This window comes from Aristolochia californica, unplaced genomic scaffold (assembly GCF_029961685.1).
Source record: "Aristolochia californica isolate CCGP_79_NKW_82.1479 unplaced genomic scaffold, dmAriCali1.0.hap1 SCAF_11, whole genome shotgun sequence".
In the NCBI taxonomy this organism is placed as follows: Eukaryota; Viridiplantae; Streptophyta; class Magnoliopsida; order Piperales; family Aristolochiaceae; genus Aristolochia; species Aristolochia californica.
In genome coordinates, this window is record NW_027181782.1 from 23,132,045 (window position 1) to 23,159,180 (window position 27,136).

Genomic DNA, 27,136 nt, shown 5'->3' on the forward strand with positions numbered 1-27,136 from the left:
ATGAAATGGAAATGCACAAATATACAGAGAGCTAATTCCAAAAAGTCTTTGTAACTTTTAAGGAATGCCACTCTTTTAGTTTTTATATATTAGGTTTTGCAATGATCGGGAAAAAGGGGAGGCGGGGGATTTTTAACTGAATGTTGACTCCCAATCTATAAGTCATTTCTTACAAAAACAATGCCCGTTACGCATTATTGACCGATAAATCACTTTACAAATCATCTGTGATTGTTGGTCAGATTTTTGTAAATGGGCAAAATAATGGCTTGTTTGACTCGGGTAAATTTCCGAACACACGTTCAATTGAGAATTTAATGACCATTTGTTGTTCGCTTTAAAAGGTTTGGATCCATAAGGAATTTGAATCTTTAACATGTTTCAAGCATGCATATCCATATTTAAAACATGTTAGGATCAATTCAAAATTTCTTTCTTATCAAATTCAAAGTCATTAGGGTTGAACTAGTGGAATTTCCCAAACTTTGATAACAAAACTTGTGTTCGTTGGTGTGTGAATAAATTTTATTTACTTATATTTTTTACTGTTTTTTTTTCCATACATAAACTCTAAAAATTTCATTTTTTTGTGATCTATTTTGCCTTTATCTTCTTGTTTACGAGAGAATCGGAAAATGAAAACTCAAAGTTTTGATTTAAGAAAAATGTGTACATCTAAAATGGAATGGAAATGCACAAATGTAGAGAGACATAATTCCAAAAATTCTCTGTAGCTTTTAGGGACTGCAAACTCTTTTAGTTTTTATGTATTAGGTTTTGCATAGATCGGGAAAAGGGGGAGGCATGGGATTTTTATCTGAGTGTTGACTCCCAATCCATAAGTCATTTCTTACAAAAACATAGCCTGTTAGACATGATTGACCAATTAATCACTTTACAAATCATTTGTGATTTTTATGTCAGCTTTTTTTAAATAGGCAAAATAATGTCTTGTTTGACTTGGGTAAATATCTGACCGCACGTTCAGTTGAGAACTTAATGACCATTTTTTGTTCGCTTTAAAAAGTTTGGATCCATAGCCAATTTGAATCTTTAACATCTTTCAAGCATGTATATCCATATTTAAAACATGTTAGGATCAGTTAGAAATATCTTTCTTATTAAATTCAAAGTAATTAGGGTTGAACTAGTGGAACTTCCCAAACTTGGACAACAAAACTTTTGTGTTCGTTTCTGGTGTGTGAAATTTTTTTTTACTTAAATTTGTTATTTTGTTTAATTTTTTGGTACATAAACTCTAAAAATTTTATTTTTTTGTGATCTATTTTGCCTTTATCTTCTTTTTTACGAGAGAATCGGAAAGTGAAAACTCAAAGTTTTGATTTAAGAAAGAAGTGTACATATAAAAAGGAATGGAAATGCACAAATTTAGAGAGAGATTATTCCAAAAAGTTGCTGTAACTTTTAGGGACTGCAAACTCTTTTAATTTTTATATATTAGGTTATACAATGATCGGGAAAAGGGAGAGGCGGGGTATTTTAAACTGAGTGTTGACTCCCAATCTATAAATTAATTCTTAAAAAAACATAGCCTGTTAGGCATCATTGACCGATAAATCACTTTACAATTCATTTGTGATTGTTAGGTCAGCTTGTTTTAAATGGGCAAAATATTGGCTTGTTTGACTCAGGTAAATATCCCACCGCATGTTCACATGAGAATATAATGAGCATTTGTTGTTCACTTTAAAAGGTTTGGATCCATAGGGTATTTTCATCTTTAACATGTTTCAAACATGCATAGCCATATTTAAAACATGTTAGGATCAATTAGAAACATCTTTCTTATCAATTTCAAAGCCATTAGGGTTGAACTAGTGGAACTTCCCAAACTTGGACAACAAAACTTTTGTGTTCGTTTGTGGTGTGTGAATAAATTTTTTCTACTTACATTTGTTATTATTTTTAATTTTTTCCATTCATAAACTCTAAAATTTTCATTTTGTTGTTATCTATTTTGCCTTTATCTTCTTGTTTACGAGAAAATCGGAAAGTGAAAACTCAAAGTTTTGATTTAAGAAAAATGTGTACATCTAAAATGGAATGGAAATGCACAAATATAGAGAGCGATAATTCCAAAAAGTCTTTGTAACTTTTAGGGACTGCAAAAAAATTATGTTTTTATATATTAGGTTTTGCAATGATCGGGAAAAGGGGGAGGCGGGGAATCTTTAACTGAGTCTTGACTCCCAATCTGTTAGTCATTTCTTACAAAAACATAGCCCGTTGCGCATGATTGACTGATAAATCACTTTACAAATCATTTGTGATTGTTAGATCAACTTTTTTTAAATGGGCAAAATAATGGCTTGTTTGACTCGGGTAAATATCCCACCAAAAGTGCACTTGAGAATTTAATGAGCATTTGTTGTTCGCTTTAAACCATTTGGATCCAGAAGGCATTTGCATATTTAACATGTTTCAAGCATGCTTATCCATATTTAAAACATGTTAGGATCAGTTAGAAATCTCTTTCTTATCAAATTCAAAGCCGTTAGGGTTAAACTAGTCGAAATTCCCAAGCTTGGACCACAAAAATTTTGTGTTCGTTTGTGGTGTGTTAATAAATTTTCTTTAGTTCAATATGTTATTATTTTAAAATTTTTTCATACATCAACTCGAAATTTTTTATTTTGATGTAATCTAATTTGCCTTTATCTTCTTGTTTACGAGAAAATAGGAAAGTGAAAATTCAAAGTTTTGATTTAAGAAAAACATTTATATCTAAAATGGAATGGAAATGCCCAAATGTAGAGAGAGATAATTCCAAAGAGTCTTTGTCACGTTTAAGGACTGCAAACTCTTTTAGTTTTTATATATTAGTTTTTGCAAAGATAGGGAAAAGGGGGAGGCAGGGGACTTTTAACTAAGTGTTGACTCCCAATCCATAAGCCATTCTTACAAAAACATAGCCCGTTACGCATGATTAACCGGTAAATCACTTTACAAATCATCTGTTATTATTAGGTCAGCTTTTTGTAAATGGGCAAAATATTGGCTTGTTTGACTCGGGTAAATATCCCATAGCACATTCACTTGAGAATTTCATGAGCATTTGTTATTCGCTTTAAAAGGTTTGCATCCATAGGGCATTTGCATCTTTAACATGTTTCAAGCATGCATATCCACATTTAAGACATGTTAGGATCAGTTAGAAATCTCTTTCTTATCAAATTCCAAGCCATTAGGGTTGAACAAGTGGAATTTCCATTACTTGGACAACAAAACTTTTGTGTTCGTTTGTGGTGTGTGAATAAATTTTTTTACTTAAATTTGTTATTTTTTGTAATGTTATTAATACATAAACTCTAAAATTTCATTTTGTTGTGATCTATTTTTCCTTTATCTTCTTATTCACGAGAAAATCGGAAAGTGAAAACTCAAAGTTTTGATTTAAGAAAAAAGTGTACATCTAAAAGGGATTGGAAATGCACAAATATAGAGAGAGATAATTCCAAAAAGTCTCTGTAACTTTTAGGGACTCCTAGGTCTTTTAAGTTTTATATATTAGGTTTTGGAATGATCGGGAAAAGGGGGAGGCAGGGGATCTTTAACTGAGTTTTGACTCTCAATCTGTTAGTCATTTCTTCCAAAAACACAGCCCGTTACGTATGATTGACCAATAAATTACTTTAAAAATCATCTTTTATTATTAGGTCAGCTTTTTTTAAATGGGAAAAATAATGACTTGTTTGACTTGGGTAAATATCCCACAACACAGTCACTTGAGAATTTAAAGAGCATTTGTTGTTCGCTTTAACAGGTTTCGATCCATTGGGCATTTGCGTCTTTAACATGTTTCAAGCCTACATATCCATATTTAAAACATGTTAGGATCAGTTAGAAATTTATTTCTTATCAAATTCCAAGACATTAGGGTTGAACTAGTGGAATTTCCATAACTTGGACAACAACACTTTTGTGTTTGTTTGTGGTGTGTGAATAATTTTTTTTTACTTACCTTTGTTATTGTTTTTAACTTTTTCCATACATAAACTCTAATTTTTTTATTTTGTTGTGAGTTGTTTTGCCTTTATCTTCTTGTTTATGAGAGAAACGGAAAGTAAAAACTCAAAGTTTTGATTTAAGAAAAATGTGTACATCTAAGATGGATTGCAAATGCACAAATATAGAGAGAGATAATTCAAAAAAAGTCTCTGTAACTTTTAGGGATTGCACACTCTTTTAGTTTTTATATATTAGGTTTTGCAATGATCAGGTAAACGTGGAGGCAAAGGATTTTTAACTATGTGTTGACTTCGAATCCATAAGTCATTTCTTACTAAAATACAACCCGTGAAGCCTGATTGACCGATTAATCACTTTACAAATCATCTGTGACTGTTAGGTCAACTTTTTGTAAATTGGCAAAATAATGGCTTGTTTGACTCGGGTAAATATCCCACTGCACGTTCACTTGAGAATTTAATAAGCTTTTGTTGTTCACTTTGAAAGGTTTGGATCCATTGGGCATTTGCATATTTAACATGTTTCAAGCAGGCATATCCATATTTAAAACATGTTAGGATCTGTTAGAAATCTTCTTCTTATCAAATTCCAAGCCATTAGGGTTGAACAAGTGGAATTTCTCAAACTCTGACAACAAAACTTTTGTGTTAGTTTGTGGTGCATGAATAAATTTTCTTTAATTACATTTGTTATTGTTTTAAATTTTTTCCATACATAAAGTCCAAAATTTTCATTTTTTTGTGATCTATTTTGCCATTATCTTCCTGTTTACTAGAGAATCGGAAAGTGAAAACTCAAAGTTTTGATTTAAGAAAAAAGTGTACATCTAAAATGGAATGGAAATGCCCAAATGTAGAGAAATAATTCCAAAAAGTCTCTGTACCTTTTAGGGACTACAAACTCTGTTAGTTTTCATCTATTAGTTTTTGTAATGATAGGGAAAAGGGGGAGGCGAGGGATTTTTAACTGAGTATTGACTCCCAATCCATAAGTCATTTCTTACAAAAACATAGCCCGTTATGCATGATTGACCGATAAATCACTTTACAAATCAGTTGCGATTGTTAGGTCTGCTTTTTGTAAATGGGTAAAATAATGACTTGTTTGACTCATGAAAATATCCCAACGCACGTTCACTTGAGAATTTAATGAGCATTTATAATTCATTTTAAAAGAATTGGATTCATAAGGCATTTGCATCTTTAACATGTTTGAAGCGTGCACATCCATATTTAAAACTTGTTAGGATCAGTTAGTAATCTCTCTCTTATCAAATTCCAAGCCATTAGGGTTAAATATCGCGTTCAACATTTGTGCATTTCCATTTTGGATGTTCAATTAATTTTCAAATCCAAACTTGAGTTTTCACTCTCAAGTAAAAGAGTTTACAATCCTTAAAAATCACTGATACTTTTTGGAATTATCTCTCTCGTCATTTGTGCTTTTCCATTTTGGATGTCCAATTTTTTTTCAAATCTAAAGTTGAGTCAACACTTAGTTAACAATGCCAAGTTCACCCCCCACCCCCCCCCCCCTTTTTCGATGGATACAAAACCTAATATATAAAACACTAAAACATTTTATAATCCTTTAAAATCACCAATACATTTTGAAATTATCTCTCTCAGAATTTGTACATTTCTATTTTGGATGTTCAATTTGTTTTCAAATCCAAACTTGAGTTTTCACTCTCCCTTTTTTTCTCGTAAACAAAAAGATAAGGCAAATAGATGACAACAAATTGAAAATTTTAGAGTTGATGTAAGCAAAAAATTGAAAAATATAATAAAAGTAAGTGAAGAAAATTATTTCACGCACTAAAAATGAATACCAAAGTTTTTTTATCCGTGTTTGGGAAATTGCACTAGTACAACCCCAAATAGCTTGGTGGAATTTTATAACAAAGAGATTTCTAATTGATCCTAACATGTTTTAAATATGGATAAGCATGTCTTGAACATGTTAAAGATGCAAATGACCTAATAATCCAAAAAAATTGAGGAAGAGAAAAAACTAAATTCTCAAGTTAACGTGCGATGGGATATTTACCAGAGCCAAACAACCCACTTTTTGCTTACATGAAAATGGGGACCTAACAATCGTAGATCATCGTAAATTTTTTGATCGATTAATGATGTGTAACAACTATAATTTTTGTTAGAAATTACTTAGGTTTTGGAAAATTCCACTTGTACAACCCCTAATAGCTTGGTGGAAGTTTATAAGAGAGAGATTTCTAATTGATCCTAACATGTTTTAAATATAGATATGCATGCTAGAAATATGTTGAAGATGCAAATGACCTAATGATCCAAAAATTTCATGGAGTATAAAAAATTAAATTCTCAAGTTAGTGTGCTAGGATATTTACCAGAGCCAAACAACCCACTTTTTGCCTATTGACAAAAATCGGACCTAACAATCATAGATCATTGTAAATGATTTGATCGATTAATGATGTGTCACAACTACAATTTTAGTAAGAAATGACTTAAGGTATGGGAGTCGACACTCAGTTAAAAATGCCACGCTCCCCCTTTTTCGATGATTGCAAAACCTAATATATAAAAAACTAAAAGAGTTTACAATCCTTAAAAATCACAGATACTTTTACGAATTATCTCTCTCAGAATTTGTGCATTTCCATTTTGGATGATCATTTTTTTTTCAAATTCAAACTTGACTTTTCGCTCTCCCATTTTTCTCGTAAACAAAAAGATAAGGCAAATAGATCACAAAAAAGGAAAAATTTAGAGTGTATGTCTGCAAAAATAAAAAACTATAATAAATGTAAGTGAAGAAAATTATTTCACGTACTAAAAATGAACACCAAAGTTTTGTTATCCATGTTTGGGAAAGTCCACTAGTACAACCAGTAATAGCTTGGTGGAATTTTATTAGAAAGAGATTGTTAATTGTTCGTAATATGTTTTAAATATGAAAATGCATGCCTAAAACATGTTAAAGATGCAAATTACCGACTAATAAAATCATTTACCAGAGCCAAACAACCCACTTTTTGCCTATTGACAAAAATCGGACCTAACAATCATAGATCATCGTAAATGATTTGAATGATTAATGATGTGTCACAACTATAATTTTAGTAAGAAATGACTTAAGGTCTGGGAGTCGACACTCAGTTAAAAATGCCTCTCCCCCTTTTTCGATGATTGCAAAACCTAATATATAAAAAACTAAAAGAGTTTACAATCCTTAAAAATCACAGATACTTTTAGTAATTATCTCTCTCATAATTTGTGCATTTCCATTTTGGATGATCATTTTTTTTTCAAATTCAAACTTGACTTTTCGCTTTCCCATTTTTCTCGTAAACAAAAAGATAAGGCAAAAAGATCACAAAAAATGAAAAATTTAGAGTGTATGTCTGCAAAAATCGAAAACTATAATAAATGTAAGTGAAGAAAATTATTTCATGCACTAAAAATGAACACCAAAGTTTTGTTATCCATGTTTGGGAAAGTCCACTAGTACAACTAGTAATAGCTTGGTGTAATTTTATTAGAAAGAGATTGTTAATTGTTCATAATATGTTTTAAATATGAAAATGCATGCCTAAAACATGTTGAAGATGCAAATTACCGACTAATCCAAAAATTTCTAGGAGTAGAAAAAATTAAATTCTCATGTTAATGTGCGGTGGGATATTTACCAGACCCAAACCACCAACTTTTTGCCTATTTAAAAAAAGTGGACCTAACAATCATAGATCATCGTAAATGTTTTGATCAATTAATGATGTGTAACGGCTATAATTTTTGCAAGAAATGACTTATGGTTTGGGAGTGAACACTCAGTCAAAAATGACTCGCCCCCCTCCCCCCCTTTTCCGTTGATTGCAAAACCTAATAGATAAAAAACCAAAACAGTTTACAATCCTAAAAAATCACAGATCCTTTTTGGAATTATCTCTCTCAGCATTTGTGTTATTCCATTTTGGATATTCTCTTGTTTTTCAAATCCAAGCTTGAGTTTTCACTATCACATTTTTCTCATAAACCAAAAGATAGAGAAAATAGATCACAAAAAAATAAAAATTTAGAGTTTAGTTATGCAAAAATATTGAAAACTATAATAAATGTAAGTGAAGAAAATTATTTTATGCCCAAAAAAAGATCACCAAAGTTTTATTATCCCATTTTGGGAAATTCTACTAGTACAACCCCTAATTACTTGGTGGAATTTTATAACAAAGAGATTTCTAATTGATCCTAACATGTTTTAAATATGGATATGCATGCCTGAAACATGTTGAAGATGCAAATAGCCTAACGATCCAAAATTTTCGAGTATAAAAAATTAAATTCTCAAGTTAACGTGCGGTTGGATATTTATTAGAGCCAAACCACCCACTTTTTTCCTATTTACAAAAAGCGGTCCTAATAATCATTGATCATCATAAATATTTTGATCGATTAATGAAGTGTAACTTCAACACTCAGTTTAAAATGCCACACAAACCACCCCCCCCCCCCCCCCCCCCCCCCCCCCTTTTCATATAATTGCTAAACATGTTGTATAAAAAACTAAAAGAGTTTACAATCCTTCAAAATCACAGATACTTTTTGGAGTTATCTCTCTCACCAATAGTGCATTTCCATTTTGGATGTTCAATCTTTTTTGAAATCCAAACTTGAGTTTTCACTCTCCCATTTTTCTCATAAACAAAAAGATACGGCAAATAGATCACAAAAAAATTAAAATTTTAAAGTTTATGTCTGCAAAAAATTGAAAACTATAATAAATGTAAGTGAAAAAAATTCTTTCACACACTAAAAATGCACACCCAAGTTTTGTTATCCATGTTTGGGAAATACCACTAGTACAATCACTAATAGCTTGGTGGAATTTTATAAAAAAGAGATTTCTAATTGTTCCTAACATGTTTTAAATATGGATATCCATGCCTGAAACATGTAGAAGATACAAATGACCTAATGTTCCAAAAATTCCAAGGAGTAGAAAAAATTAATTCTCAAGTTAACGTGCGGTGGAACATTTTTAGAGCGAAACAACCCACTTTTTGCCTATTTAAAAAAAGCGAACGTAACAATCATAGATCAACGTAAATATTTTGATCGATTAATGATGTGTAACGGGTATAATTTTTATAAGAAATGACTTATGGTTTGGGAGTCAACACATAGTTAAAAAAGACAAACACCCCCCCCCCCCCCCCCCCCCCCCCCCCTTCCCTTTTTCCGTTTATTGCAAAGCCTAATGTTAAAAAAACAAAAGAGTTAAGGATTCTAAAAAATCACAGATAATTTTTTGAATTATCTCTCTTAGTATTTGTGCATTTCCATTTTGGTTGTTCAATTCTTTTTCAAATCAAAACTTCAGTTTTCACTCTCCCATTTTTCTCGTAAACATAAAAATAAGGTAAAATGATCACAACAAAATGAAAATTTTATAGTTTATGTATGCGAAAAATTTAAGACTATAATAAATGTAAGTCAAGAAACTTATTTCACGCACTAAAAATGAACAAAGTTTTGTTATCCATGTTTGGGAAATTCCATAACTACAACCCCTAATAGTTTGGTGGAATTTTATAAGAAAGAGATTTCTAATTGATCCGAACATGTTTTAAATATGGATATGCATGCTTGAAACATGTTGTAGATGCAAATGAACTAATGATCCAAAAATTTCAAGGAGTAGATAAAATTAAATTCTATAGTTAACGTGTGGTGGGATATTTACCTGAGGGAAACAACCCACTTTTTGCTTATTTACAAAAAGTGGCCCTCACAATCTGAGATGATCGTAAATGTTTTGATCGATTAATGATGTGTAACGGATATAATTTTTGTTAGAAATGACTAATGGTTTGGGAGTCAACACTTAGTTAAAAATGCCTCGCTCCCCTTTTCGGATGTTGCGAAACGTAATCTATAAAAAACCAAAAGAGTTTACAATCCTTAAAAATCACATATACTTTTTGGAATTTCTCTCTCAGCATTTGTGCATTTCCATTTTGGCTGTTCAATTGTTTTTCAAATCCAAACTTCAGTTTTCACACTCCCATTTTTCTCGTAAACATAAAGATAAGGTAAAATGATCACAACAAAATGAAAATTTTAGAGTTAATGTTTGTAAAAAATTGAAAACTATAATAAATGTAAATCAAGAAAATTATTTCATGCACTAAAAATGAACACCAAAGTTTTGTTATCCATGTTTGGGAAATTCCACAAGTACAACCCCTAATAGTTTGGTGGAATTTTATAAGAAAGAGATTTCTAATTGATCCGAACATGTTTTAAATATGGATATGCATCTCTGAAACATGTTGAAGATGCAAATGACCTCAAGATCCAAAAATTTCAAGGAGTAGAAAAAAATTAAATTCTCGAGTTCACTTGTGGTGGGATATTTACGAGAGCCTAACCATCCACTTTTTGCCCATTTACAGAAAGCAGACCTAACAATCATAGATCATCATAAATGTTTAGATCGATTAGTGATGTGTAACAACTATAATTTTTGTTAGAAATGACTTATGGTTTGGGAGTCAACACTCATGTAAAAATGCCTCAGCCACCCTTTTTCGATGATTGCAAAAACCTATATAAAAAAAACCAAAGGATTTTACAATCCTTAAAAATCACAGATTCTTTTTGGAATTATCTCTCTCAGCATTTTGTGCATTTCCATTTTGGATGTTCAATTTTTTTTCAAATCCAAACTTGAGTTTTCACTCTCCCATTTTTCTCGTAAAGAAAAATATAAGGCAAATTGATCACAACAAAATGAAAGTTTTAGAGTTTCTGTATGCAAAAAATTGAAAACTATAATAAATTTAAGTGAAGAAAATTATTTTACACCCTAAAAAGGAACAACAAAGTTTTGTTATCAATGTTTGGGAAATTCCACTAGTACAACCCTTCATAGTTTGGTGGAATTTTATAAGAAAGAGATTTCTAATTGATTCTAACATGCTATAAATAAGGATATGCATACCTGAAACACATTGAAGATGCAAGCGACATAATGATCCAAAAATTTCAATGACTAGAAAAAATTAAATTCTCAAGTAAACGTGTGATGGGATATTTACCATAGCCAAAGAACCCTCTTTTTGCCTATTTACAAAAAGTGGACCTAACAATCATAGGTCATCGTAAATTTTTTCATCGATTAATGATGTGTAATGGTTATACTTTTTGTTAGAAATGTCTTATGGTTTGGGAGCCAACACTACATTGAAAATGCCTCACCACCCCCTTTCCGACGATTGCAAAACCTAATATATAAAAGACAAAAAGGGTTGACAAACCTTAAAAATCACATATCCTTTTTGGAATTATCTCTCTCAGAATTTGTGCACTTCAATTTTGGATGTTCCATTTTTTTTCAAATGTAAACATGAGTTATCACTCTCCCATTTTTTTCGTAAACAAAAAGATAAGGCAAATAGATCACAACACAATTAAAATTTTAGAGGTTATGTATGCAATAAATTGAAAACTATAATAAATGTGAGTGAAGAAAATTATTCCATGCACTAAAAATGAACACCAATGTTTTGTTATTTATGTTTACGAAATTCCACTTGTACAACCCCTAATATCTTGGTGGAATTTTATAAGAAAGAGGTTTCTAATTGATCCTAACATGTCTTAAATAAGGATATGCATTCCTGGAACATGTTGAAGAAGCATAGGACCTAATGATTCAAAAATTTCAAGGAGTAGAAAAAATTAAATTCTCAAGTTAACGTGCGGTGGGATATTTACCTGTGCAAAACAACCCACTTTTTGCATTTTTACAAAAAGCGGCCCTCACAATCTGAGGTAATCGTAAATGTTTTGATCAATTAATGAAGTGTAACGGCTATAATTTTTGTTAGAAATGACTAATGGTTTGGGAGTCAACACTCAGTTAAAAATGCCTTGCCCCCCTTTTCTGATGATTGCAAAACGTAACATATAAAAAACAAAAAGAGTTTACAATCCTTAAAAATCACATATGCTTTTTGGAATTTCTCTCTCAGCATTTGTGCATTTCCATTTTGGCTGTTCAATTCTTTTTCAAAATCAAACTTCAGTTTTCACTCTCCATTTTTCACGTAAACATAAAGATAAGGTAAAATGATCACAACAAAATGAACATTTTAGAGTTTATGTATGCGAAATTTTAAAACTATAATAAATGTAAGTCAAGAAAATTATTTCACGCACTAAAATTGAACACCAAAGTTTTGTTATCCATGTTTGGAAAATTCCACAAGTACAACCCCTAATAGTTTACAGGAATTTTATTAGAAAGAGATTTCTAATTGATCCGAACATGTTTTAAATATGGATATGCATGCCTGAAACATGTTGAATATGCAAATGACCTCATGATCCAAAAATTTCAAGGAGTAGAAAAAAATTAAATTCTCTAGTTCACTTGCGGTAGGATATTTACGAGAGCCTAACCATCCACTTTTTGCCTATTTACAAAAAGTAGACCTAACAATCATAGATCATCATAAATGTTTTGATCGATTAGTGATGTGTAACGGCAATAATTTTTGCTAGAAATGACTTATGGTTTGGGAGTCAACACTCATGTAAAAATGCTTCAGCAGCCCTTTTCCAATGATTGCAAAACCTAATATAAAAAAAACCAAAGGATTTTACAATCCTTAAAAATCACAGATTCTTTTTATAATTATCTCTCTCACCATTTTGTGCATTTCCATTTTGGATGTTCAATTTTTTTTCAAATCCAAACTTGAGTTTTCACTCTCCCATTTTTCTCGTAAAGAAAAAGATAAGGCAAATTGATCACAACAAAATAAAAATTTTAGAGTTTGTGTATGCAAAAAATCGAAAACTATAATAAATTTAAGTGAAGAAAATTATTTTACGCCGTAAAAAGGAACAACAAAGTTTTGTTATCAATGTTTGGGAAATTCCACTAGTACAACCCTTCATAGTTTGGTGGAATTTTATAAGAAAGAGATTTCTAATTGATCCTAACATGCTTTAAATAAGGATATGCATACCTGAAACATGTTGAAGATGCAAACAACATAATGATCCAAAAATTTCAATGACTAGAAAAAATTAAATTCTCAAGTAAATGTGTGATGGGATATTTACAAGAGCCAAAAAACCCTCTTTTTGCCTATTTACAAAAAGTGGACCTAACAATCATAGGTCATCGTAAATTTTTTCATCGATTAATGATGTGTAACGGCTATACTTTTTGGTAGAAATGTCTTATGGTTTGGGAGCCAACACTACATTGAAAATGCCTCGCCACCCCTTTTCCGACGATTGCAAAACACAATATATAAAAAACAAAAAGGGTTGACAAACCTTAAAAATCACATATCCTTTTTGGAATTATCTCTCTCAGAATTTGTGCACTTCCATTTTTTATGTTCAACTTTTTTTCAAATGCAAACTTGAGTTATCACTCTCCCATTTTTCTCGTAAACAAAAAGATAAGGCAAAAAGATCACAACACAATTAAAATTTTAGAGTTTATGTATGCAATAAATTGAAAACTATAATAAATGTGAGTGAAGAAAATTATTCCACGCACTAAAAATGAACACCAAAGTTCTGTTATTTATGTTTGCGAAATTCCACTTGTACAACCCCTAATAGCTTGGTGGAATTTTATAAGAAAGAGGTTTCTAATTGATCCTAACATGTCTTAAATAAGGATATGCATTCCTGGACACTGTTGAAGAAGCAAAGGACCTAATGATCCAAAAATTTCAAGGAGTAGAAAAAATTAAATTCTCAAGTTAACATGTTGTGGGATATTTACCTGAGCAAAACAACCCACTTTTTGCTTATTTACAAAAAGCGGCCCTCACAATCTGAGATGATCGTAAATGTTTTGATCGATTAATGAAGTGTAACGGCTATAATGTTTGTTAAAAATGACTAATGGTTTGGGAGTCAATACTCAGTTAAAAATGCCTCGCCCCCTTTTTCTGATGATTGCAAAACATAACATATAAAAAACAAAAAGAGTTTACAATCCTTAAAAATCACATATACTTTTTGGAATTTCTCTCGCAGCATTTGTGCATTTCCATTTTGGCAGTTCAATTGTTTTTCAAAATCAAACTTCAGTTTTCACTCTCCCATTTTTCTCGTAAACATAAAATGAAAATTGTAGAGTTTATGTATGCGAAAAATTTAAAACTATAATAAATGTAAGTCAAGAAAATTATTTCACGCACTAAAATTGAACACCAAAGTTTTGTTATCCATGTTTGGGAAATTCCACAAGTACAACCCATAATAGTTTACAGGAGTATTATAAGAAAGTGGTTTCTAATTGATCCGAACATGTTTCAAATATGGATATGCATGCCTGAAACATGTTGAAGATGCAAATGACCTAATGATCCAAAAATTTCAAGGAGTAGAAAAAAATTAAATTCTCGTGTTAACTTGCGGTGAGATATTTACGAGAGCCTATCCACCCACTTTTTGCATATTTACAAAAAGCAGACCTAACAATCATAGATCATCGTAAATATTTTGATCAATTAATGATGTGTAACTGCTATAATTTTTGTTAGCAATGACTTATGGTTTGGGAGTCAACACTCACGTAAAAAGGCCTCAGCCCCCCTTTTTCGATGATTGCAAAACCTAATATAAAAAAAACCAAAGGATTTTACAATCCTTACAAATCACAGATTCTTTTTGGAATTATCTCTCTCAGCATTTTGTGCATTTCAATTTTGGATGTTCAATTTTTTTTTCAAATCCAATCTTGAGTTTTCACTCTCCCATTTTTCTCGTAAAGAAAAAGATAAGGCAAATTGATCACAACAAAATGAAAATTTTAGAGTTTATGTATGCAAAAAATTGAAAACTATAATAAATTTAAGTGAAGAAAATTATTTTACGCCCTAAAAAGGAAAAACAAAGTTTTGTTATCAATGTTTGGGAAATTCCACTAGTACAACCCTCCATAGTTTGGTGGAATTTTATAAGAAAGAGATTTCTAATTGATCCTAACATGCTTTAAACAAGGATATGCATGCCTGAAACATGTTGAAGATGCAAATGACATAATGATCTAAAAATTTCAATGAGTTGAAAAAATTAAATTCTCAAGTAAACGTGTGATGGGATTTTTACTAGAGCCAAACAACCCTCTTTTTGCCTATTTACAAAAAGTGGACCTAATAATCATAGGTCATTGTAAATGTTTTCGTCAATTAATGATGTGTAATGGCTATACTTTTTGTTAGAAATGTCTTATGGTTTGGAAGCCAACACTACGTTGAAAATGCCTCGCCACCCCTTTTCCGAAGATTGAAAAACCTAATATAAAAAAAACAAAAATGGTTGACAATCCTTAAAAATCACATATCCTTTTTGGAATTATCTCTCTCAGAATTTGTGCACTTCCATTTTGGATGTTCAATTTTTTTTCAAATGCGTACTTGAGTTATCACTCTCCTATTTTTCTCGTAAACAAAAAGATAAGGCCAATAGATCACAACACAATTAAAAGTTTAGAGTATATGTATGCAATAAATTGAAAACTATAATAAATGTGAGTGAAGAAACTTATTCCACGAACTAAAAATGAACACCAAAGTTTTGTTATTTATGTTTGTGAAATTCCACTTATACAACCCCTTATAGCTTGGTGGAATTTTATAAGAAAGAGGTTTCTAATTGATCCTAACATGTCTTAAATAAGGATATGCATTCCTGGAACATGTTGAAGAAGCAAATGACCTAATGATCCAAAAATTTTAAGGAGTAGAAAAAATTAGATTCTCAAGTTAACGTGCGGTGGGATATTTACCTGAGCGAAACAACCCACTTTTTACTTATTTACAAAAAGCGGCCCTCACAATCTGAGATGATCGTAAATGTTTTGATCGATTAATGATGTGTAACGGCTATAATTTTTGTTAGAAATGACTAATGGTTTGGGAGTCAACACTCAGTTAAACATGTGTCACCCCCCTTTTCCGACGATTGCAAAATGTAATATATAAAAAACCAAAAGAGTTTACAATCCTTAAAAATCACATATACTTTTTGGAATTTCTCTCTCAGCATTTGTGCATTTCCTTTTTGGATGTTCAATTTTTTTTCAAATCCAAACTTGAGTTTTCACTCTGCCATTTTTTTTTGTAAACAAATGGATAAGGCATATAGATTACAACAAAATGAAAATTTTAGAGTTTATGTATGGAAAAATTTGAAAACTATAATAAATGTAAGTGAAGAAAATTCTTTCATGCACAAAAATTGAACCCCAAAATTTTGTTATCCATGTTTGAAAAATTCCACTAGTATTACCCCTATATGCTTGGTGGAATTTTATAAAAAAGAGATTTATAATTGATCCTAAGATGTTTTAAATATGGATATGCATGCCTGAATACTGTTGAAGATACAAATGACCTAATGATCCAAAAATTTCAAGGAGTAGAAAAAATTAAATTCTCAAGTTAACGAGCGGCGGGATATTTTATAGAGCAAAACAACCCACTTTTTGCCTAATTACAAAAAGCGGACCTAACAATCATAGATCATCATAAATGTTTTGATCGATTAATGATTTGTAACAAGTATAATTTTTACAAGAAATGAGTTATGGTTCGGGAGTCTACACTGAGTTAAAAATGCCTCGCCCCCAATTTTCCGATGATTGCAAAACCTAATGTTAAAAAACCAAATGAGTTTATGATCCTTAAAAATCATAGATACTTTTTGGAATTATATCTCTCAGCATTTGTGCATTTCCATTTTGGATGTTCAAATGTTTTTGAAATCCAAACTTGAGTTTTCAGTCTCCCATTTTTCTCGAAAACGAAAAGATAAGGTAAATAGATCACAAAAAAATGAAAATTTTACAGTTTATGTATGCAAAAAAAATGAAAACTATAATAAATGTAAGTGATGAAAATTATTTCACGCACTAAAAATGAACTTCAAAGTTTTGTTATCCATGTTTGGGAAATTCCACTAGTACAACCCTAATAGTTTGGTTGAATTTTATAAGAAAGAGATTTCTTATTGATCCTAACATGTTTTAAATATGCATATGCAAGCCTGAAACATGTTGAAGTTGCAAATGACCTAATGATCCAAAAATTTCGAGTAGAAAAAACTAAATTCTCAAGTTATCATGCGGTGAGATATTTACGAGAGCCTAACCAACCACTTTTTACCTATTTAAAAAAAGTGAACCTAACAATCATAGATTATCATAAATGTTTTGATCGATTAAAGATGTGTAACGGCTATAATTTTTTTTAGAAATGACTTATGGTTTGGGAGTCAACACTCAGTTAAAAATGTCTAGCCCCCCTTTTCTGATGATTTCAAAACCTAATATATAAAAAACTAAAAGAGTTTACAGTTATTAAAAATCAAACATACTTTTTGGAATTATCTCTCTCATCATTTTTACATTTCCTTTTTGGATGTTCAATTTTTTTTCAAATCCAAACTTGAGTTTTCACTCGCATATTTTTCTCGTAAACAAAAGATAAGGCAAATAGATCACAAAAAAATGAAAATTTTAGAGTTTATGTATGCAAACAAATTGAAAACTACAATAAATGTAAGTGAAGAAAATAATTTCACGTCATAAAAAGGAACAACCAAGTTTTGTTATCCATGTTTGGGAAATTCCACTAGTACAACTCTTCATAGTTTGGTGGAATTTTATAAGAAAGAGATTTCTAATTGATCCTAAAATATTTTAAATATGGATATGCATGCCTGAAACATGTTGAAGATGCAAACGACCTAATGATCCAAAAATTTCAAAGAGTAGAAAAAAATTAAATTCTCAAGTAAACGTGTCATAGGATATTTAGCAGAGCAAAACAACTCACTTTTTGCCTATTTACAAAAGGTGGACCTAACAATCATAGATCATCGTAAATGTTTTGATCAATTAATGTTGTATAACGGCTATACGTTTTGTTAGAAATTACTTATGGTTTGGGTGTCAACACAATGTTAAAAATGTCTCGCCACCCTTTGCAGATATTTCAAAACCTAATCTAAAAAAAACTAAAAGGGTTTACAATCCTTAAAAATCACATATACTTTTTGGATTTATCCCTCTAAGATTTTGTGCATTTCCATTTTGGATGTGAAATGTTTTTTCAACTGCAAACTTGAGTTTTCACTCTCCCATTTTTCTCGTAAACTAAAAGATAAGGCAAATAGATCACAACAAAATTAAAATTTTAGAGTTTATGTATGCAAAAAAATTGAAAATTATAATAAATGTGAGAGAAGAAAATTATTCCACCAACTAAAAATGAACACCAAAGTTTTGTTATCCATGTTTGGGAAATTCCACTAGTACAACCCCTAATAGTTTGGTAGAATTTTATAAGAAAGAGATTTCTTATTGATCCTAACTTGTTTTAAATATGGATATGCATGCTTGAAACATGTTGAAGATGCAAATGACCTAATGATCCAAAAATTTCAAGGAGTAGAAAAAATTAAATTCTCAAGTTAACATGCGGTGGAATATTATCTAGAGCTATACAATGCACTTTTTGCCTATTTACAAAAAGTGGACCTAACAATCATAGATCATCGTAAATATTTTGATCGATTAATTATGTGTAATGGCAATAATTTTTATAAGAAATGACTTATGGTTTGGGAGTCAACACTGAGTTAAAAATGCCTCGCCCCCCTTTTCCAATGATTGCAAAACCTAATGTTAAAAAACTGAAAGAATTTAAAATCCTTAAAAATCATAGATACTTTTTGGAAATATCTCTCTCAGAATTTGTGCATTTCCATTTTGCGTGTTCAAATGTTTTTCAAATCCAATCTTGAGTTTTCACTCTCCCATTTTTCTCGAAAACAAAAAGATAAGGTAAATAGATCACAAAAAAAATAAAATTTTAGAGTTTATGTGTGCAAAAAATTGAAAACTATAATAAATGTAAGTGAAGAAAATTATTTCACGCACTAAAACTGATCACCAAAGTTTTCTTATCCATGTTTGGGAAATTCCACTAGTACAACCCCTAATAGTTTGGTAGTATTTTATAAGAAAGAGATTTCTTATTGACCCTAACATGTTTTAAATATGGATATGCATGCCTGAAACATGTTGAAGATGCAAATGACCTAATGATCCCAAAATTTCAAGGATAATAAAAAATTAAATTCTCAAGTTAACGTGCGGTGAGATATTTACGAAAGCCTAACCACCCCCTTTTTGCCTACTTACAAAAAGCGAACCTAACAATCATAGATCATCGTAAATGTTTTGATTGATTAATAATGTGTAACGGCTATAATTTTTGGTAGAAATGACATGGTTTGGGAGTCAATACTCAGTTAAAGATGCCTAGCCCCCCTTTTCCGATGATTGCAAAACCTAATATATAGAAAAGTAACAGATTTTACAATCCTTAAAAATCACTGATACTTTAAGGAATTATCTCACTTAGCATTTGTGCATTTCCATTTTGGATGTTCAATTTTTTTTCAAATCCAAACTTGAGTTTTCACTTTCCCATTTTTCTCGTAAACAAAAAGATAAGGCAAATTGATCACAACAAAATGAAAATTTTAGAGTTTATGTATGCAAAAAATTGAAAACTATAATAAATGTAAGTGAACAAAATTATTTCACACCCTAAAAATGAACAACCAAGTTTTGTTATGCATGTTTGGGAAATTCCACTAGTACAACCCTTCATAGTTTTGTTGAATTTTATAAGAAAGATATTTCTAATTGATCCTAACATGTTTTAAATAAGGATATGCATGCCTGAAAACATGTTGAAGATGCAAACGACCTGAAGATCCAAAAATTTAAATGAGTTGAAAAATCTAAATTCTCAAGTAAACGAGTGACGGGATATTTACCAGAGCCAAACAACCCATTTTTTGCCTATTTACAAAAAGTGGACCTAAGAATCATAGATCATTATAAATGTTTTGATCGATTAATATTGTGTAACAGCTATACATTTTGTTAGAAATGACTTATTGTTTGGGAGTCAACACTACATTAAAAATGCCTCGCCACCCCTTTTTCGATAACTGCAGAACCTAATATATAAAAAACTTAAAGGGATTACAATCCTTAAAAATCACATATACTTTTTGGAATTATCTCTCTCAGAATTTGTGCATTTCCATTTTGAATGTTCAATTTTTTTCAACTGCAAACTTGAGTTATCTCTCCCCCATTTTTCTCTTAAAAAAAAGAAAAGGCAAATAGATCATAACAAAATTAAAATTTTAGAGTTTATGTATGCAAAAAATTGAAAAATATAATAAATGATCGTGAAAAAAATTATTAAACGCACTAAAAATGAACACCAAAGTTTTGTTATCCAAGTTTGTCAAATTCCACTCGTACAACCCCTAATAGCTTGATGAAGTTTTATAAGAAAGAGATTTCTAGTTGATCCTAACATGTTTTAAATATGGATATGCATGCCTGAAATATGTTGAAGATGGAAAGGATCTAATGATCCAAAAATTTCAAGGAGTAGAAAAAATTAAATTCTCAAGTTAACGTGCGGTGGGATATTTTCCTGAGCCAAACAACCCACTTTTAGCTTATTTACAAAAAACGGACCTAACAATTAGAGATGATCGTAAATGTTTTGATCAATTAATGATGTGTAAAGGCTATAGTTTTTTTAGAAATTATTTACGGTTTGGGAGTCAACACTCAGTTAAAAATGCCTCGGTCCCCATTTTTCGATGATTGCAAAACCTAATATATAAAGAGAAAAAAAGAGTTTACAATCCTTAAAAATCACATATACTTTTTGGAATTATCTCTATCAGCATTTGTGCATTTCCATTTTGGATGTTCCATTTTTTTTTCAAATCCAAACTTAATTTTTCACTCTCCCATTTTTCTCGTAAAAAAAAGAAAAGGGAAATAGATGACAACAAAATGAAAATTTTAGATTTTATGTACGCAAAAAATTGAAAAATATTATAAGTTTAAGTGAAGAAAATTATATCACGTACTAAAAATGAACACCAAAGTTTTGTTATCCATGTTTGGGAAATTGCAAAAGTCCAACCACTAATAGCTTGCTGAAATTTTATAAGAAAGTGATTTCTAATTGATCCGAACATGTTTTAAATGTGGATATACATGCTTGAAACATGTTGAAGATGCGAATGACCTAATGATCCAAAAATTTCAAGGTGTAGAAAAAATTAAATTCTCAAGTTAACGTGCAGTGGGATATTTACCAGAGCCAAACAACCCACTTTTTTCCTATTTACAAAAAGCGGACCTAACAATAATAGATCATCGTAAATGTTTTCATTGGTTAATGATGTGTAACGGCTATAATTTTTGTTAGAAATGACTTTTGATTTGGGAGTCAACAATCAGTTAAAAATGCCTAGCCCCCCTTTTTCCGATGATTGCAAAACCTAAGATATAAAAAACTAAAAGAGTTTACAATCCTTAAAAATCACAGATAATTTAAGGAATTATCTCTCTCTGCATTTGTGCACTTCAATTTTGGATGTTCAATTTTTTTTCAAATCCAAACTTGAGTTTGCACTCTACCATTTTTCTCGTAAACAAAAAGATAAGGCAAATTGATCACAACAAAATGAAAATTTTAGAGTTTATGTATGCAAAAAATGGAAAACGATAATAAATGTAAGTGAAGAAAATTATTTCACGCCCTAAAAATTAACAACCAAGTTTTGTTATCCATGTTTGGGAAATTCCACTAGTACAACCCTTCATAGTTTGGTTGAATTTAATAAGAAAGAGATTTCTAATTGATCCTAACATATTTTATATAAGGATATGCATGCCTAAAATCTTGAAGATGCAAACGATCTAATGATCCAAAAATTTCAATGTGTAGAAAAAACTAAATTCTCAAGTAAACGTGTGACGGGATGTTTACCAGAGCCAAACAACCCACTTTTTGCCTATTTACAAAAAGTGGACCTAACAATCATAGATCATGGTAAATGTTTTGATCAATTAATTTTGCGTAACGGCTATACTTTTTGTTAGAAATGACTTATCATTTGGGAGTCAATACTACGTTAAAAATGCCACGCCACCCCTTTTCCGATGATTGCAACACTTTATATTTAAAAAATTAAAAGGGTTTACAGTCCTTATAAATCACATATACTTTTTGGAATTATCACTCTCAGTATTTGTGCATTTCCATTTTGGATTTTCAATTTTTTTTCAAATGCAAACTTAAGTTATCACTCTCCCATTTTTCTAGTAACCTAAAAGATAACGCAAACAGATCACAAAAAATTAAAATTTTAGTGTTTATGTATGCAAAAAATTGAAAACTATAATAAATGTGAGTGAAGAAAATTATTCCACGCTCTAAAAATGAACTCCAAATTTTTTTTATCTATATTTGCAAAATTCCACTTGTACAACCCCTAATAGATTGGTGGAATTTCATAAGAAAGAGATTTCTAATTGATCCTAACATGTTTTAAATATGGATATGCATGCATGAAACATGTTGAAGATGCAAAGGACCTAATGATCCAAAAATTTCGAGTAGAAAAAAATAAATTCTCAATTTCACTTACAGTGGAATATATACTTGAGCCAAACTACCCACTTTTTTTTATTTAAAAAAAGTGGACCTAAAAATCAGATATGATCGTAAATAGTTTTGATCGATTAATGATGTATAATGGCTATAATTTTTGTTAGAAATGACTTATGGTTTGGGAGTCAACACTGAGTTAAAAATGCCTAGCCCCCCCTTTTCCGATGATTGCAAAACCTAATATATAAAAGACCAAAAAAGTTTACATTCCGTAAAAATCACAGATAATTTTTGGAATTATCTCTCTCAGCATTTGTGCATTTCCATTTTGGATGTTCCATTCTTTTTCAAATCCAAACTTGAGTTTTCACTCTCCCATTTTTCTCGTTAAAAATAAAGATAAGGCAAATAGATCACAACAAAATGAAAATTTTATAGTTTATCTATGAAAAAATTTGAAACTGTAATTAATTTAGTGAAGAAAATAATTTCACACACTAAAAATGAACGCCAAAGTTTTGTTATCCATGTTTGGGAAATTCCACTAGTACAACCCCTAATAGTTTGGTGGAATTTTATAAGAAAGTGATTTCTAATTGATCCTAACATGTTTTAAATATGGATATGCATGCCTCAAACATGTTGAAGATGCAATGGACCTAATGATCCAAAAATTTTAGGGAGCAGAAAAAATTAAATTCTCAAGTTAACGTTCGATGGGATAATAACCAGAGGAAAACAACCCACTTTTTTCTTATTTACAAAAAAGCGGACCTAACAATCAGAGATGATCGTAAATATTTTGATTGATTAATGATGTGTAACGACTATAATTTTTGTTAGAAATAATTTATGGTTATGGAGTCAACACTCAATTTAAAATGCCTCGCCCCCGTTTTTCCGATGATTGCAAACCATAATATATAAAAAACCAAAAGAGTTTACAATCTTAAAAATCACATATACTTTTTGGAATTATCTCTCTCAGCATTTTTTCATTTCTTTTTTGGATGTTCAATTTTTTTTCAAATCCATATTTGAGATTTCACTCTCCCATTTTTCTTGTAAACAAAAAGACAAGGAAAATAGATCACAACAAAATTAAAATTTTAGAGTTTATGGACACAAAAAAATTAAAAAATAGTAAAAGTAAGTGAAGAAAATTATTTCGCGCACTAAAAATGAAAACCAAAGTTTTGTTATCCATGTTTGGGAAATTCCACAAGTACAACCCCTAATAGCTTGGTGGAATTTTATTAGAAATATCTTTCTAACTGATCCTATCATGTTTTAAATATGAATTCGTATGCCTGAAACATGTTGAAGATGCAAATGACCTAATGATCTAAAAATTTCAAGGAGTAGAAAAAATGAAATTCCCAAGTTAACGTGTGGTGGGATAGATACCGGAGCCAAACAACCCACTTTTTGCCTTTATTAAAAAAACGGACCTAACAATCATAGATCATCGTTAATGTTTTGATCGGTTAATGATGTGTAACAACTATAATTTTTTTTAGAAATGACTTATGATTTGGGAGTCAACACTCAGTTAAAAATGCCACGACCCCCCATTTTCGATGATTGCAAAACCTAATATATAAAAAACCAAAAGAGTTTACAATCCATAAATCTCAGATACTTTTTGGAATTATCTCTCGCAGCATTAGTGCATTTCCGTTTTTGGCTGTTCAATTATTTTTTCAAAATCCAAACTTGAGTTTTCAAATCAAGACTTGGTAAGTGAATAAAATTTTTTAAGCACTAAAAATGAACACCAAAGTTTTGTTATCCATGTTTGAGAAATACCACTACTACAATCCCTAATTGCTTGGTGGAATTTTATGAAAAAGAGATTTCTAATTGATCCTAATATGTTTTGAATATGGATATGCATGCCTGAAACATATTGAAGATACAAATGATCTAATGATCCAAAAATTTCAAGGAGTAGAAAAAACTAATTCTCAAGTTAACGTGCGGTGGGACATTGACGAAAGCGAAACAACCCACTTTTTTCCTATTTAAAAAAAGCGGACCTAACAATCATAGATCGACATAAATGTTTTGATCGATTAATGATGTGTAACGGGTATAATTTTTAGAAGAAATAACTTCTGGTTTGGGAGTCAACAAGGAGTTAAAAATACCTCGCCCCCTCTTTTCCGATGATTGAAAAACCAAATATATAAAAATCCAAAAGAGTTTACAAGCCTTAAAAATCACATATACTTTTTGGAATTATCTCTCTCAGCATTTGTTCCTTTCCATTTTGGACGTTCAATTTTTTTTCAAATCCAAACATGAGTTTTTACTCTCCCATATTTTCTTGTAAACAAAAAGACAAGGCAAATAGATCACAACAAAATGAAAATTTTAGAGTTTATGGACGCAAAAAATTGAAAAAATAGTAAAAGTAAGTGAAGAAAACTATTTCGCGCACCAAAAATGAACACCAAAGTTTTGTTATCCATGTTTGGAAAATTCCACAAGTACAACCCCTAATAGCCTGGTGGAATTTTATAAGAAAGAGATTTCTAATTAATCCTATCATGTTTTAAATACAGATTTGTTTGCCTGAAACATGTTGAAGATGCAAATGACCTAATGATCTAAAAATTTCAAGGAGTAGAAAAATTGAAATTCTCAAGTTAACATGTGGTGGGATAGTTACCAGAGCCAAACAACCGACTTTTTACGTTTTTAAAAAAAGTGGACCTAAAAATCATAGATCATCGTAAATGTTTTGATCGGTTAATGATGTGTAACAACTATAATTTTTTTTAGAAATGACTTATGGTTTGGGAGTCAACACTTAGTTAAAAATGCCACGACCCCCTTTTTTCGATGATTGCAAAACCTAATATATAAAAAACCAAAAGAGTTTACAATCCATAAAAATTTTAGATACTTTTTGGAATTATCTCTCATAGCATTTGTGCATTTCCGTTTTTGACTGTTCAATTTTTTTTTCAAATCCAAACTTGTTAAGTGAATAAAATTCTTTCATGCACTAAAAATAAACACCAAAGTTTTGTTATCCATGTTTGGGAAATACCACTACTACAATCCCTAATAGCTTGGTGGAATTTTATAAAAAAGAGATTTCTAATTGATCCTAACATGTTTTAAATATGGTTATGCATGGGTGAAACATGTTGAAGATACAAATGATCTAATGATCCAAAAATTTCAATGAGTAGAAAAAATTAATTCTCAAGTTAACGTGTGGTGGGACATTGACCAGAGCGAAACAACCCAGTTTTTGCCTATTTACAAAAAGCGGACCTAACAATCATAGATCAATGTAAATGATTTGATCGATTAATGATGTGTAACGGGTATAATTTTTATAAGAAATGACTTATGGTTTGGGAGTCAACAAGGAGTTAAAAATACCTCGCCCCCCCCTTTTTTGATGATTGAAAAACCTAATATATAAAAAACCAAAAGAGTTTACAATCCTTAAAAATCACATATACTTTTTGGAATTATCTCTCTCAATATTTGTTCATTTCCATTTTGGGTGTTCAATTTTTTTTCAAATCCAAACTTGAGTTTTCACTCTCCCATTTTTCTTGTAAACAAAAAGACAAGGCAAATAGATCACAACAAAATGAAAATTTTAGAGTTTATGGACGCAAAAAATTAAAAAAATTGTAAAAGTGAAGAAAATTATTTTGCACTCTAAAAATGAACACCAAAGTTTTGTTATCCATGTTTGGGAAATTCTACAAGTACAACCCCTAATAGCTTGGTGGAATTTTATAAGAAAGAGATTTCTAATTGATCCTATCATGTTTTAAATATGGATTTGTATTCCTGAAATTGCATCTTCAACATGTTTCAGGCATGCTTATCGGATCAATTAGAAACTTTTTTTTTTTTATAAAATTCCACCAAGCTATTAGTGGTTGTACTAGTGGAATTTCCCAAACATGGATAACAAAACTTTGGTGTTCATTTTTAGTGTGTGAAATAATTTTCTTCACTTACATTTATTATCGTCTTCAATTTTTTGCACACATAAACTATAAAATTTTCATTTTGTTGTCATCTATTTGCCTTATCTTTTTGTTTACGAGAAAAAGGGGAGAGTGAAAACGTAAGTTTGGATTTGAAAAAAAAAATTGAACATCCAAAATGAAAATGCACAAATGTTGAGAGAGATAATTCTAAAAAGTATCTGTAATATTTCGTGATTGTAAAATCTTTTAGAATTTTATATATAAGGTTTTGCAATCATCGAAAGGGGGGGGGGGGGGGGGAGAGGCATTTGAAATTGAGTGTGGACTCCCAAACCAAAAGTCATTTCTAAAAATAATTATAGCCATTACGCATCATTAATCGATAAAAATGTTTACAATGATCTATGATTGTTAAGTCAAATTTTTTTAAATGCCCAAAAAGTGGGTTGTTTAGCTCGATTGAATGTCCCACCACACGTTAACTTGAGAATTTCATTTTTTCTACTCCCTGAAATTTTTGGATCATTAGGTCATTTGCATCTTCAACAAGTTTCAGGCATGCATATCCATATTTAAAACATGTTAGGACCAATTAGAAATCTCTTTCTTATCAAATTCCAACTATTAGGGGTTGTACTAGTGAAAT